Below are 17137 nucleotides of genomic sequence, written 5' to 3' on the forward strand. Positions count from 1 at the left end.
TGTTTTGTTCAATCAAGTTCATATTTATATCAAAAACCAGCTTTTTACATTAGCATGTGACGTTCAGAACTAGCATACCCCCCGCAAACTTCCGGTGAATTTACTAAATTACTCACGATAAACGTTCACAAAAAACATAACAATTATTTTAAGAATTATAGATACAGAACTCCTCTATGCACTCGATATGTCCGATTTTGAAATAGCTTTTCGGTGAAAGCACATTTTGCAATATTCTCAGTAGATAGCCCGGCATCACAGGGCTAGCTATTTAGACACCCAGCAAGTTTAGCCTTCACCAAACTCCGATTTACTATTAGAAAAGTTTGATTACCTTTGGTGTTCTTCGTCAGAATGCACTCCCAGGACTTCTACTTCAATAACAAATGTTGCTTTGGTCCCAAATAATCCATTGTTATATCCAAACAGCGGTGTTTTGTTCGTGCGTTCAAGACACTATCCGAATGGTAAAGAAGGGTTACGAGCACGGCGCATTTCGTGACAAAACATTTCTAAATATTCCATTACCGTACTTTGAAGCATGTCAACCGCTGTTTAAAATTTTCTAATAAAAAAGCGATAATATTCCGACCGGGAGTCGTCGTATCTGTTCAAAGACGATAGAATAAAAACATGGGGTCGTCTCGTGCACGAGCATGAGTCCCATTGTCCGCTGATAGACCACTTAGCAAATGCGCTAAAGCTTTTCAGCCAGGTCTTGGAATTACGTCATTTAGCTTTTTGCCGCCTTCTGAGAGCCCATGGGAGCCGTAGGAAGTGTCACGTAACAGCAGAGATCCCCTGTATTGGATAGAGATAATCAAGGAGGGCAAAAAATGGTCAGCGAGGGCGCTTCCTGTTTGGAATCTTCTCAGGTTTTGGCCTGCCAAATGAGTTCTGTTATACTCACAGACACCATTCAAACAGTTTTAGAAACTTTGGAGTGTTTTCTATCCAATGCTAATAATTATATGCATATTCTAGTTTCTGGGCAGGAGTAATAATCAGATTAAATCGGGTACGTTTTTTATCCGGCCGTGAAAATACTGCCCCCTATCCGTAACAGGTTAACGCACGAACAAAACAGAGGTATTTGGATATAACTATGGATTATTTGGAACTAAAACAACATTTGTTGTTGAAGTAGAAGTCCTGGGAGTGCATTCTGACAAAGAACAGCAAAGGTAATCCAATTTTTCTTATAGTAAATCTGAGTTTGGTGAGGGCCAAACTTGGTGGGTGTCAAATTAGCTAGCCTGTGATGGCCGAGCTATCTACTCAGAATATTGCAAAATGTGCTTTCGCCGAAAAGCTATTTTAAAATCTGACACCGCGATTGCATAAAGGAGTTCTGTATCTATAATTCTTAAAATAATTGTTATTTTGTCAACGTTTATCATGAGTAATTTAGTAAATTCACCGGAAGTTTTTGGTGGGTATGCTAGTTCTGAACATCACATGCTAATGTAAAAAGCTGTTTTTTGTTATAAATATGAACTTGATTGAACAAAACATGCATGTATTGTATAACATAAAGTCCTAGGAGTGTCATCTGATGAAGATCATCAAAGGTTAGTGCTGCATTTAGCTGTGGTTTTGGTTTTTGTGACATATATGCTTGCTTTGAAAATGGCTGTGTGATTATTTCTGGCTGGGTACTCTCCTGACATAATCTAATGTTCTGCTTTCGCTGTAAAGCCTTTTTGAAATCAGACAATGTGTTTAGATTAACGAGAGTCTTGTCTGTTGAATCACTGGCTGTTGAATCGCGTAGCCCAGGGAAGTTAAATAGCCCATATATCTGATGCCGTCTGGCCAAAAAGAGTATGACATGCCATACTGTTTTTGTACAGACAGCATCAGATACTGTACATGGGCTACACATACTGAGACAGGCAAGCGTCCCACCTTGCCCAGGGAGGGTCCACAGGAGGGCGCACCGGGGTGCACAATGAAAAGTTGACAGACAAGTATTTATTATTTTATCGGAAGGCTAGCCAACTAGTCAACTATCTAGTAAACACTTCGGATACGAGGTTGGTGTCTTTTTTTTAAACAAAAGTAAATTGATATATCTTGTAATTTAACAAAATAGTAAGGTGGCAAATAACTGGGGACCATATGCCGATAATGCGGGACATATTTTTTTGCTAAACCGTTTATCAAAAAGCTGATAGTATTTCCACTGAAATGTCAAACATTCTAATTGCTAACCCGTTAGCTAACATTTTTACAACACCAATAATCACAAAACATTAATGGCTTGATCACAAGATGACGCTGTTGAAGGTAATATATTTCTTAAACGCTGTTGAATATGTTCATAATACAGGGTTCCATGCTATGGAGCACAATTTATTTTTTGTTTTGTTCACGTTTTCAAGTATAGGTGACCAATCAAGCATTCTGATTCTTGCATAGAATGTAATGGACACATATGATGTGGGTAAAATAAATGTTTGAAGGTTGTACTGAATATAATGAGCTAATGCTAAGCTAATTGCCAGCTTTGTGTGACGCCATGTTTGTTGACATAATACAATGTTATCTGGTTGTCATGTAAACATCCTTCAGATAAAAGATGTTATAACAAAACGAGGTGAAGGGATGGTTCACTCGTCTTTCAAGTAAACGACCCAACTCTTGTAACCTCTTATCTTTGGTTGAGGTGAAAGAACAAATATTGTGGGTTTCAACAACTACCCATTGTCAGATTACTTTCAATTTTTTTACAAAATTATTTTGATGACTGGTGAGGTCACCTGTTATGTGGTGAATTGTATATAGTAATTGCTATTTTCATAATTCATATTATGGTTTCTGTCAGCAGAGAGTTAGCTAAATATGACTGATTGTGTTAGGTCACTCTTTCCTCAGTTAGTGCTGTTACTAATATAGCCTACATTTTCCGGTTTGGATGAGAATTATGTTATGCTGTTGCTACTTCTGGGATTGTCTAAACATTTCATCTCAAAATTAACTGCTCATATTGAGGATATAACTTTATAAAGACCGTGTTTGTGCAAAATGTTTCGGTGAAAAAAAACAGTGTGGCCAGCTCAAACGCTGACTGTTGCATCAATCGTAACTGGACGTTCTAAATGAATGTTCTAATCACACCGGTTTGAGTGTAAACTGCAGGGACATCTGTAGAATGATCACACCTGTGTGTGTGTGTGTGTGTGTGTGTGTGTGTGTGTGTGTGTGGTGTGTGTGTGTGTGTGTGTGTGTGTGTACGTGTCAAAGTATTTCATGGCTCCACATTTCTGTTTGTTGTATCCACAAACATTTTGTTGATACATCTTGTAATGTTATACTATTCACTTTAGAGTGTTACTTTACTTCATGTAGGGCGACATGTAGCCTAGTGGTGAAGAGCGTTGGGCCAGTAACCAAAAGATTGCTGGTTCAAATCAACAAACAGTCTTGGTGAAAAATCTGTCAATATGCTGTAAGTCGCTCTGGAAAAGGGCATCTGTCAAGTGTATCGTTACCTGAAGTTTCCTGGAAACCATCAACGGCAGAGTTGAGAACAAATTTGACACTTGTTTTTTGTGACTGTTACCCAGAGTGACACAACGGATGTTCTACACAACTACAACATGGGAACAATCAGAGCACAGCAAAACAGGAAGTAGGGAACAGCAACACAAGCAATATAAAACCTAAAATAGCAACTATAAGGACTCATTATAAAATGCTCTATCAAATCGCTAACCCAGAAAACAGAGCTCAACTGTCTACATCTGTTGTGACTGGTGCTTGACAAGCTCTCAAAGAAGAAGTCTACTTGCTTGTCACAAATACCCACGCTCTAATGTGAAGGAAAATGGTGGAGGTTGAGAGAACATTGGGTCCACAGCTAACTGACAGCATCAAGGTCTTGGCGCGTCAGTAAGATGCAGAGTGAAGTAAAGTTGTCAAATAAAGGATAGAAACAACAGGGAAGAGTTTGGGAAACTTGTCAATGACATAACAGCTGTTTTGGAGACTAGGTTTTGATTCAACATCAAGCTCCTCAAAAATAACATTTTACAGCATGTTTACTGCACTTACACTACATTTGAAATGTTATCACTCCTCTTGTTAAAGGTTTTATGGAGTAATAATTTTGCAAGCAGGTATATATTTTTTCTTCTATGCAATCTTAATTTGTACCAGTTTATAATTTTACTATACACATACACTAATAAGTAGTTTGATCATAACTCATTGTCTTATTCCCTTAAGCAAATGGCTGTTGATCCACTTCATGATTAATAGACCTGCACTATACATTACTCTATTTTAACTCCAATTGGTTTGTTCCCATTGTATTCAGTGATGGTGAAATTGTAGCCATAAGTACAGTACATGTCAAAGAACCATTGAAATGGAAAACAGTTTAGGGTAATACTTGATGTTCGTTTGAAGTAACTATTAAGAACAGTGAGGCTTCTAACTACCCCTTGGCCCTGAGCGGTGCCAGTGAATGCAAGATTAAAAGTTTTCAAAGGGAGGAATTACATCAAAGATTTAGTGCATTGTTCTGTGAAAAGCTACTCTGCACTGCAAGCTAACATGTATTGGCCAAGACTGGTAGAGAATGTGAAGAGAGCAAGTCATATGGCGTGAAAAATATCTAGGCACCTTTCCACCTGGGATTCAATGAACGAGTAGGGCTCCATTTAATATTTCGATCACACTTTAATATGTTGGCATCCGCATAACAACCCTAGAGAGCATCATACTTGAGCTGTGGTTAATAAACCACAAAGTACTTGAGTTTGTCTAATTGAATGCATTTAAAGCCCAAAACCATACCTCTGATAACTCAATCTGTCACTAACATTTAATAGGCTAAAATTATTTCAGCTAAGACGAGGTTCCTGATACAATATATACACCAAAGTATGAAGACACCCCTTCAAGTTAGTGGATTCGGCTATTTCAGCCACACCCATTGCTGACAGGTGTAATAAAATCGAGCACACAGTCATGCAATCTCCATAGACAAACATTGGCAGTAGAATGGCCTTACTGAAGAGCTCAGTGATTTTCAACGCGGCACCGTCATAGGATGCCATCTTTCCAACAAGTCAGTTTGTCCAATTTCTGCCCTGATAGAGCTGCCCCGGTCAACTGTAAGTGCTGTTATTGTGAAGTGGAAACTAGGAGCAACAACGGCTCAGCCGCGAAGTGGTAGGCCACACAAGCTCACGGAACGGGACCCCCGAGTGCTGAAGAGGTTACAAAACTCTCTACCGAGTCCAAACTGCCTCTGTTTTTCATGGTTCGGACTAGGCCCCTTAGTTCCAGTGAAGGGAAATCTTAACGTTACAGCATACAATGACATTTTAGACAATTCTGTGCTTCCAACTTTGTGGCAGTTTGGGGAAGGCCCTTTCCTGTTTCAGCATGACAATGCCCCTGTGCACAAAGCAATGTCCATGCAGAAATGGTTTGTCGAGATCGGTTTGGAAGAACTTGAATGGCCTGCACAGAACCCTGATCTCAACCCCATTGAAAACCTTTGGTATGAATTGGAACATAGACAGTGAGCCAGGCCTAATCGCCCAACATCAGTGCCCGAACTCACTAATGCTCTTGTGGCTGAATAGAAGCAAGTTCCAGCAGCAATGTTTCAACATCTTGTGGAAAGCCTTCCCAGAAGAGTGAAGTCTGTTATAGCAGTAAAGGGGTACCAACTTCATAATAATGCTCATGATTTTGAAATGAAATGTTTGACGAGTAGGTGTCCAAATACATTTGGTAATGTTGTGTATATGAACTCAATTTATAATAGACAACTTTTTTAGCTTATGTTCAGGAAGGTCATCGAAACTTATTTAATCTGCCTATAAACTCTACATGCTTTTCCACGTTGTGGAGGTAGTACAACATAACATACAGTGCCTTCGGAAAGTATTCAGACCCCTTGACTTTTCCCACATTTTGTTAGGTTACAGCCTTAATCAAACAAATATTAAATTGTTGTTTTTTCCCGCATCAATCTACACACAAAACCCCATAATGACAAAGCAAAAACATTGTATTTCATTCAAGCAAATGTATCAAATAAAAAAACAGACCATTTACTCTGTACTTTGTCGAAGCCCCTTTGGCAGCGATTACTGCCTCAAGTCTTCTTGGGTATGACGCTACAAGCTTGGCACACCTGTATTTGGGGAGTTTCTCCCATTCTTCTTTGTAGATCCTCTCAAGCTCTGTCAGGTTGGATGGGGAGTGTTGCTGCACAGCAATCCTCAGGTCTCTCCAGAGATGTTCGATCGGGTTCAAGTCCGGGTTCTGGCTGGGCCACTCAAGGACATTCAGAGACTTGTCTCGGAGCCACTCCTGCATTGTCTTGGCTTTGTGCTTAGGGTCGTTGTCTTGTTGAAAGGGGAACATTCGCCCCAGTCTGAGGTGCTGAGCGCTCTGGAGCAGGTTCTCATCAAGGATCTCTCTGTACTTTGATCTGTTCATCTTCGATCCTCACTAGTCTCCCAGTCCCTGCCACTGAAAAACATCCCCACAGCATGACGCTGCCACCACCATGCTTCACCGTAGGGATGGTGCCAGGTTTCCTCCAGACGTGACGCTTGGCATTCAGGCCAAAGATTTCAATCTTGGTTTCATCAGACCAGAGAATATTGTTTCTCATTGTCTGAGAGTCTTTAGGTGTCTTTTGGCAAACTCCAAGCGGGCTATGTGTCTTTTACTGAGGAGTGGCTTCCGTCTGGCCACTCTATCATAAAGGCATGGTTGGTTGAGTGCTGCAGAGAGGATGGTCATCCTGGAAGGTTCTCCCATCTCCACAGAGGACCTCCAGAGCCAAGGCCCTTATCCTTCGATTGCTCAGTTTGGCCAGGCGGACAGCTCTAGGAAAAATGATGGTGCTTCCAAACTTCTTCCATTTAAGAATGATGGAGGCCACTGTGTTCTTGGTGACCTTAAATTATTCATACATTTTTTGGTAACATTCCCCAGATCTGTGCCTCGACAGAATCTTGTCTTGGAGCTCTATGGACAATTCCTTCGAGCCCATGGCTTGGTTTTTGCTCTGTCATTCACTGTCAACTTGGGACCTTATATAGACAGGTGTGTGCCTTTCGAAAATCATGTCCAATGAATTGAATTTACCACAGGTTTACTCCAATCAGGGTTTAGAAACATCCAAAGGATAATCAATGGAAACAGGATGCACCTGAGCTCAATTTTGTGTTTCATAGCAAAGGGTCTGAATACTTATGTAAATAGGGTATTTCTGTTTTTTATTTTTAATACATTTTCAAACATTTCTAAAAACTTTGTCCTTATGGGGTATTGTGTGTAGTTTTCTATGGATTTTAATTTATTTATTCAATTTTAGAATAAGATTGTAACATAACAAAATGTGGAAAAAGTCAAGGGGTCTGAATACTTTCCGATGACACTGTAGCCCAACGTTTGTAGAACAACTAAAGTTACGTTAATAACTCTAAATAGAGCCTATAGGAATACCTATTTATTTGTTAATCGCTCAACACAGAATAGCTCATGTGCATTCACCCCCTCATATCGTTTGGAGAAAATACATATTTTTTTTATTCAGCTTTGTTCAATTGTATTCATACTATAAAATAATATGAAATAATGTCAGAAAATACTAAGCAAATCTTGTCTGCTAAATGAACTAGTGTAACCCAAAGCCATTTGGCATAGTCAGATCAGGACCTAACATAAGGACAACTCATCATGCTATTCTGTTCTTTTGAAAAAGACTACATTTTCTTCATATCATGTTTCTTTAGACCTGTCTAAAATAAATAATGGATTTATTGTGAGGGTGTAGGCTATATTACATGGATTTAGACTTTTTTAAATGTAGATGTTCCAAAGGTCTGCATCAGTGGAAGCCAGGAGCTGCTACACGTGTTTATGTTAATTATCGGACAATTACCATGAGACCGACAGTTATTTGCTTGACAATCACCAGCTGACAACATTCTTTGACCACCAGAGCCCTAGGTGTGGTCGACAAAAAGAGGGCTCTGCTTGATGTAAAAAATAAAGTGTTAGAAACAAAGACAGTCTGAAATATCCTCAATACCCAAAAAGTGTTTTTATCAAATCCCCATGAAATGTGGGCGTGTTGAATGCTCCCCTGAGGGAACGTCTGCTACCGGGGGAATTTGTTATTCTATATCACAGTCTCACAGTGCAACCATTCCAAGGTGCACTCTCTTGTTAGGATCAGCTCAAACATACACTTCATGTGGGAAAATAACAGTTTCCCTTTGCTGGTGTAACTGCATATGTGAAAGCTGTAAATGTCAACACTAAAGTGGGAAGACAGTTGGCGTGGCATGTTTTTATTCTTCCAATGCTAAAACTTTCTAAAAAATATTTTGTAACTTTCATATATGTCCTACAACAAATATAGGGTAAGGCAGTGTTTCTGTAAATCTGAAAAGAGACTGCAGCTTGTCTGCTACAGCTGACAAATTGCACTTCAAAGAGATGGAAATGTAACTCTGGAAAACAACACACAGCATGCAAGCATGTGTTACATAAGAAGAGATGGATACAGAAAGAATTTGCCAATGTCATGATATTATGTCCCCGTCATTGTGATAATACAAAAGTTGCAATAGTATCGTGCATATTGACACAACATGGTTGACAACACTCTTACTAGTATCTTAATCTTCCATGACAGAAGTAATGAAAATCAATCCCGATTGATGAGTAGGCGAGAGGCTGCAGTGCTCACACAGTCAGATATACAGAGCCCTCCACTCCCACTCATCCCTGGAGTCTCATAGACTCGAGCAATTAATGCCCTCAGGTTGCCATGGAGGATCTGGAGGGGGGAGCATGGGCAATAGATGTGTCCCAACATGCAGGTAGTAAAAACATGTTGAGGTAATACAGAGTTCAGCTCGACACAATCTTAGTTGCAGCACCAGGTGAAAATACTCACCCATACATCAAGAGAATAATTATTGCAGGCTTAATGGAAATAGATACGCTTTTAAAACTTTAATGAAATAGATCATTTTTATGAAATGTAGTTTTCATTAAGCATTAAAATGTATACATAATGAATATTGACCTTAACTACTTGTAAGGTAGAACATTTGTTTTCTAACACAAGCGCATATCAATTAGTAGTTTTCTAGACAATTTTGTTCCCTTCTAAAAGCATTGCCTCTGAAGTAGTTTTTGTAAAAATATTTCAAAGCCAGGTTCAGAATTCTCTTTGTTCTCTTTCGTACACACTTTTATTAGTACACACTTCATATTTTCAACTCCCATCAATGAAGCTGCACAGACAGAATTTGGCTATTGGTGGACATTTTGCATAATGCTGAAGGGATTCTTGACCAACTTTTTTCTACACAAAGTTGAAGAAAGAGTGTTTGGAGTAGTTGAGAAAAGGTTCCCTGCTACACCGATATTGGAGTCTGGGCTGGATAGATGCTGGGATATATGCTGATGCTTGGTTGAAGTCAGGAAGTGGCTCAAACACTTGAACTTATTTATTTTCACTTCAGGAAAAGACTAATGCTGGCAATAAATACAGAATCCAACAGCCTTTGCAACTCTTAGTGGATTCATTTCACAGTCAATTGGCACTCCAGGGCTACAAAACTCTTATTTATTGAAGACCTGCTCCTGAAAGAGAAAAGCGTCAGGCAAAGTTCTTCATGGCTCTTGGGTTTTGTGGGAGTTGTCTTTGGGAGCTGACAGCAAATACAAAATTGCTTACCCAGCAACTCATTTAATATCAAGGCTCTTCTAAAATACAGACCTTTAAATTGCAACATTTACAACCTTTGAAGATGCTCTGCAGTCAATCTCATGACAGCTGTATGGCTATATTTACTATATTGGGTTAAAAGTTGTCTTAAACACACACATTGTAAGTGAAATCATGAAAAATAATGTGTATAGTCACATACCTTATAACAGCATACTGCTGCAGGATCAGGGCCTACGGTGACCTTCCCCTCCTAACAGGTTGTACGGTAGCGTCACAGGCCGCCCTCATTAGGCAATGAGGCGGCACATTCGCTGACGCCGCAGTAGACGCTGGCAGATGGGTAACATTCACCAGTCATCATGATCTCACAGGAGGGCGTACGCCTCCATCAGCAAGCAACCTTAATTAGATCAGTGTACTCTCCAGGAGACCTCAAACAGAAACAAATGAAGGTTAAAATCAGAACACATTCAGCGATAAAAACCAAACCATGTTTTAATGAATTCCCTTAAGCAAAGATTGTGGAACTGTATTATACTCTGGGGGTATGAAAAACGTTAAAGCCATTGTATCACAAAAGGCTGATCTGCCCTGTTAATGTTTCTGTTCACATTGTGCATCCGGCCTTTTGTATGATTACTATAATTCAATTACAGGTATGACTCACCATATAAAACATACTATAGTATACTATGGTATAAACACTGTAGTATTCACTGTAGAGTGTTTGTGGACTTTACTGTAGTATTCACTTTAGTGTTTTTGGGGATTAGTCAGTGTAGCATTTACTGTAGTATTTACTGTAGTTTACTGTTGTATACTGTAGCATTTACAGTTAACTGTAGTTTAAATACTGTAGTAAAATTATAAATTCGAATTACTGTAGTGTTTTTGCGGACTGTAGTATTTACTGTAGTGGTTTTGCGGACATTACTATAGTATTTACTATAGTGATTTTGTTTTATTATCGTTGACATGGAGGCGGGGGCTTTCTCCTTGAGGAAACAAACTGGCAAATACTACAATAGCACATTTTCCATAACCTAGGTAGGTAGGACAAATGTCTGAACAGATAGGGTCAGAGCTTCTGCTCTTTTCTATAACCTATAGGGAACTCAATATATGGTCTATACTAGGAATGTAGGTTTCTCATTTACAGATGGCACAAATTGAAATGTGGGCAGGGGATATGCAAATTAAACACTGTAGTATTACTATAGTAAAAACAAATGTCGTGTTTTTGTGGACTGTAGTGTTTTTGTGACATTACTGTAGTATTTACAACAGTGTTTTTCCACAGATAATGCTGTAGTATTTACTATAGTATTCTAAAGTATACTACACAATTGTATAGTAAGTACTACACATGATCGAAGGATATTACAGTGTGCAGTATAGTTTTCTACAGTATACTGTAGTTTACTGCATAATTCTATGGTAAGTTCTGTAGTATTCTATAGTAAACTGTTGTATTTTTTCATGTGGGTCAGTACACACTCAGTTGAATAGTTGTGGAGAGGTCTGTCTTTTGCTTTTAGTTTCTGGTTTCTCCTTTGTTGGTGCTCTCTTCAACACTCTGCTAAGGTTTTATGTTTACTGGAGAAAAGCCAACCTCCTAACGGCAAATAAAGAGTTTTCGCTTAACCCTTGAAATCAGCTGGGATGTCTGTTCAGAGCATGTATGCTGGGAGAAACTTTCTTTATATATTCAGGCCTTAACTTATTCATGAAGTCAGCTGATATGGGATCCTCTGTAACATTGCTCAGAAAGACAATAGGTGAGGGAATGTGTTGTTTTAAATGTCATACTGTATGTCATGTTATTGATTACTTTCTTTTGGCAGTGTATGTTAGACTATTGAGAAGGACCACTATATATATTTCTTGTGGTTTTGTGGTGTGTGTGTATGTGTGTATGTGTGTGTGTGTGTGTGTGTGTGTGAGCCTCTCGCTTAAGCTCTGAAGGATGCCTCCACTGCACAGTGTTTAACTTGAGTTTCTGTCCGATAAGATTTGGTTGAACAGCGGACAGCAGTTGGACATCCAGGAGATTTCATTAAGATTGCAAGGCGGACCAGGAGGTTATGAAGCACAAACAAACTCCCAATATCCGAGCCATCTTTGACAGTATCCACAGAACATAATGGCATTATCGACACTTTGTGCTAGCCCAAGTAAAACATTGCCTGATGTTAGCTTTCAAACAAACACTTCCATTTAATGGTCAGGAAATATTCTGTGAGCAGATATGAGAGGATCTGGAAAGTGTTAGATAAAATTACTCACATCAAGGCTTTGTTATCTAGCTATCACTTATGGAACAATATCAAATGTTTGCTGTCTGAAATAGTATTGCTTGAGAATGAAACTTAGGGTTACTTGGGTAACCACAGTTCTATGATAATATGAGTGAGATGTCTCACATCGGGATTTGCTCGGCAGATCACTGGTCTTGAAGAACCAATCACACAGCGTCTGTTGGAGACAGGCAGGTTGAGTGGCGAATGAGGTGAGCCATTCTCCTCCTTATACGGTGCAACTCACCAGTCCACTGGTCATTCTCAAGCATGCCTCTCTTCCTTGCGCTCTTGCGAGCAGGGAAACGCTGTGTGATATTTTACTCATATTATCATAGAACCAGGCATCTGCAAGTAACCCCAATGTCTATTTCAAATACTAATTTCTATATCTCACATACAGATAAGGCCAACTCCCATATCCCAGACATGCCCCCCCCCCCCCCCCCCCCCCCGAAGCCAGGGTAGTCCCAACAACATCACCCCTCAGAGGCTCCGATACTGAGTAAGTACGCACCAATGAAGGTGCAGTGACAGCCAGGCAGTAACAGCCTCATAAACATATAAAGGGTGGCCCAACATGCATTAATGCAAATCTCTCATTAGGATATGCCTTAGAACACTGCCTAAGAGGTAGCCATACCTCTGGTGGAATGAGCCCTTCCCTTGTTATTATATTTCCAATAGCCTCTAATATCCCAAGGGATAGCTGTTAACGAGATAGGGCCACCCACCCCACCTTGCAGGGAGGCGCTGAAATAGGGCATAGGTTGTTGCCGCTCTAGCGCAATACTCTCGCTTCATTCAGGCAAATGCGCAAAATGCATACTGGACACAGAAGAGCGGTGGATGGGAACCACAAGCTCGGCACGACAACCACAGTTTCCGCTGACCTTGGGCATAAAGCTGGGGTTTGGGTTACAAGGTCCTAAGAGAACCCTGGAGCAAACTGTAGGCAAGAATGGCGGACTGACAGTGCGTGAAGTCCACTCACTCGCCTTGCAGGGGTAAGGGCAGACGGTAAATACGTTTAGAAGGAAAAGTATTACATCTCAAGCTTTCCAGTGGCTCAAGAGGATACCATGAGGAAGCCTCAAGCACAATAGACAGGTTCCAATAACAGGGCTTAAGGCTTCATCAACAACATAACAGAGTGTGTTACCCTACTGTGTAACTGTTGAGGACATTGTGACAGGCTGAGATAGCTGCTAACAGACCATGCAGTGAAGATCTTCCCCCTGTCCAAAATGGTCCTTCAACGAATGATAAAAACCTTGGATACAGAGCATATAAGGAATGATCTGTGTAGGTCACACCACTTCTCAAGAAGGGGAGAGAAAATGCATACCACCTGGTGGTGCGTTTATCACCATGTAGGGATGGTCTCCAAAAACTCTCATAGAGTTTTTAACAGTCTCTTGAGTCCGTCTGGATAGATGCGAAAATTAGGCTACCTGGGATACCTCGCAATGTGTCGGAGGCAGAAGAGCAAGGTGATTCTTGCAAAACATGCATGATCCTCTTGGGCTGCAAGTGGCATAGGCTATATCGTGTCACTGAGCAGGGCTTTGCGCGAGAGAGCAGCCAACAGAATTACATAAGTCGTCAACCAGTGTAGGTAAAAGGAAAAAGGAAACATGCTGGTTACCCAGATGTCCTAATCCTAATGTCACGGTTGTCGTAGGGTTGAGACCAAGACGCAGTGGGAAAATGTACACTCATCTTCTTTTATTAAAGGGAAGAAGGAAAAACACCAAAAACTAATACAAAAACACAAAACGAACTTGACAATCTTGTCAGGCACACATAGCTAAACAAGAACATTCTCCCACAAAATACTAACACAAACACATACCTATTTATAGGACCCTCAATCAGAGGCAACTAGAAAACACCTGCCTCCAATTGAGAGTCCAACCCCAAATTAACTAAACATAGAAATACAAATGACTAGACTAAACATAGAAATACATAAACATAGAACAGTGCCCAAAACGCGGAATAATAAATCAAACACCCAACTACTAACACAACTAGCCTGAACCACATAAAACAAATACCCCCTGACCAAACTACAGTAACAAATAACCCCTTTTACTGGTCAGGACATGACAGTACCCCCCCCCAAAGGTGCAGACCCCGGATGCACCTCACACAAATAAACAAAAATCACCCCAAAACAAAAATAAATCCCCTAAACTAAAGGGAGGGAAGGGAGGGTGGCTGCCTTCACCGACGGCACTCGTGCATACACCCCCCCCCTCCCCAAACCTCCTACATTGGAGGTGGCTTAGGCTCGGGCCTAAGACCACCCCCTGACCAGTCCACTCCTCCCAAATACCTTGGCCTGACACATGTCACTGTAGACCCTGTACTATATTCTATGAGCTCTAGACTTTAGGACGACTCTAGGAGCTCTGGACTGTAGGCAGACTCACTCGGTTCCGGACTGTAGGCAGACTCACTCGGTTCCGGGCTGTAGGCAGACTCACTCGGTTCCGGGCTGTAGGCAGACTCACTCGGTTCCGGACTGTAGGCAGACTCACTCGGTTCCGGACTGTAGGCAGACTCACTCGGTTCCGGACTGTAGGCAGACTCACTCGGTTCCGGACTGTAGGCAGACTCACTCGGTTCCGGACTGTAGGCCGTCTCACTCGGTTCCTGACTGTAGGCCGTCTCACTCGGTTCCTGACTGTAGGCCGTCTCACTCGGTTCCTGACTGTAGGCCGTCTCACTCGGTTCCGGACTGTAGGCCGTCTCACTCGGTTCCGGACTGTAGGCCGTCTCACTCGTTTCCGGACTATACACTGTTGCCGGATACTCTGGACGGGGTACTGTTGCCGGATACTCTGGACGGATCACTGTTGCCGGACACTCTGGATGGGGCACTGTCGTCAGACACTCTGGACGGGGTACTGTCGTCGGACACTCTGGACGGAGTACTGTCGTCGGAAGCTCGGGACTGAGCTGACGCACTGGAAGCCTAGTGCGTGGGGCTGGTAGTGGAGGTACCAGACTGGAAACACGCACTTTAAGGCTAGTGCGAGGAGCGGGAACAGGCTGAATAGGACTGGGCTGACGCACTGGAAGCCTAATGCATGGGGCTGGTAGTGGAGCTACCAGACTGGAGACACGCACTTTAAGGCTAGTGCGAGGAGCGGGAACAGGCTGAATAGGACTGGGCTGACTCACTGGAAGCCTAGTGCGTGGGGCTGGTAGTGGAGGTACCAGACTGGAGACACGCACTTTAAGGCTAGTGCGAGGAGCGGAAACAGGCTGAATTGGACTGGGCTGACGCACTGGAGGCCTGGTGCGTGGTGCTGGTACTGGATACACCGGGCCGTGGAGGCACACTGGCGGCCTCGATCACACCTCCTGCACAACCCGTCCTGGCTGGATGGAACTAGTAGGCCTGCATGAGCGAAGTGTTGGCACAGGGTGAACTGGGCTGTGCAGGGGCTTGATGGTTGCCGTGCGTAGAGCAGGCGTAGGGTAGCCTGGACCTAGGAGGCGCACTGGTGGCCAGATGCGCGGGGCAGGCATCCTCCTTCCAGGCTGGATGCCCACTCTAGCACGGCACTTGCGAGGGGCTGGGATCACTCGCACCGGACTGTGCGTGCGCATGGGCAAGATCGTGCGCACTTCCGCATACCTCGGTGCTCTCCACTCCATACGTTTCCCATAATAAGCACGGGGAGCTGGCTTAGGTCTACTGCCTGGCCTAGCCAAACTACCCGTGTGCCCCCCCCCAAAAAAATTATTGGGGCTGCCTCTCCGGTTTAAACGCCAGTCATGTTCCCCTGTAGCGTTCCCGGTCTTCGCTCCACTTTCGCCGTTCCTCCCTCTCTATTTCCACCTGTCTCCATAGGAGGTGATCCCTTCCAGCCTGGATCTCCTCCCATGTGTAGGAGCCTTTTCCCTCCAAGATTTCCTCCCAAGTCCATTTCCCCTCATAGTCCACCTGTTGCTCCTTCCTCCGCTGCTTGGTCCATGTTTGGTGGGAGATTCTGTCACGGTTGTCGTAGGGTTGAGACCAAGACGCAGCGGGAAAATGTACACTCATCTTCTTTTATTTATGTGAAGAAGGAAAAACACCAAAAACGTATACAAAACACAAAACGAACTTGACAGTCTTGTCAGGCACACATTGCTAAACAAGAACAATCTCCCACAAAATACTAACACAAACACATACCTATTTATAGGACCCTCAATCAGAGTCAACTAGAAAACACCTGCCTCCAATTGAGAGTCCAACCCCCAATTAACTAAACATAGAAATACAAATGACTAGACTAAACATAGAATTACATAAACATAGAACAGTGCCCAAAACCCGGAATAATAAATCAAACACCCAACTACTAACACAACCAGCCCGAACCACATAAAACAAATACCCCCTGCCACGTCCTGACCAAACTACAATGACAAATAACCCCTTTTACTGGACAGGACGTGTCACCTAAGCATCCTTACATGCCAGAAGATTACCAAAATAAGATCCCCAAAAACCTGGTGGGTTAAGGGGGTCTTCATAGTGAGCCCAGTAAACCTGTTCCCCTGTTTTAGTCCAAAGGAGGATGACTCTTGGGGGTAAGAGTGCATATCCTCCATTTTCCCATGTGAGGAATGTCACTAAAGTACCGGGGAAAGAGGGAATAGGTCATTTTTTTAAAACATAGAATTTCCTCCTCTGTCACTTAGGGTTGTGCCCTAGGTTGGCCGACACTTCTTGCCCCCCGCAGAGAGGTTAAGAGGGTGGAACCTTGCTGCGGCCGCACTGGTTCAAGAGCTTAACCTGGGTATTGTCAGTCTGCTGTGGCGCCAGCTTGTTGCCACCTCCCCGCTGAGGCTGAGGCGAATTGCAGCGACCAACGTGCTGGCACAGGGACCTGGTTTGCGGAGCAGGCCGAAATGTAAGGTTTTGACTTCTTTCTTATGCATGTCATACTTCTGCCGCATGATGGCAAAACCAGGGCCTAACAACTACTTGGCTATCACAGGGGCATCCAGGAAGTCCACTTTTTCTCTCTCTGTTAAGCTAGACAAGCTTCACCAAAGTGAACTTTCTCCCACCATTAGGTTAATGGTACAACCACAGCCTTGGCTT

Source organism: Salmo trutta, chromosome 23 (assembly GCF_901001165.1).
Source record: "Salmo trutta chromosome 23, fSalTru1.1, whole genome shotgun sequence".
Lineage (NCBI taxonomy): Eukaryota > Metazoa > Chordata > Actinopteri > Salmoniformes > Salmonidae > Salmo > Salmo trutta.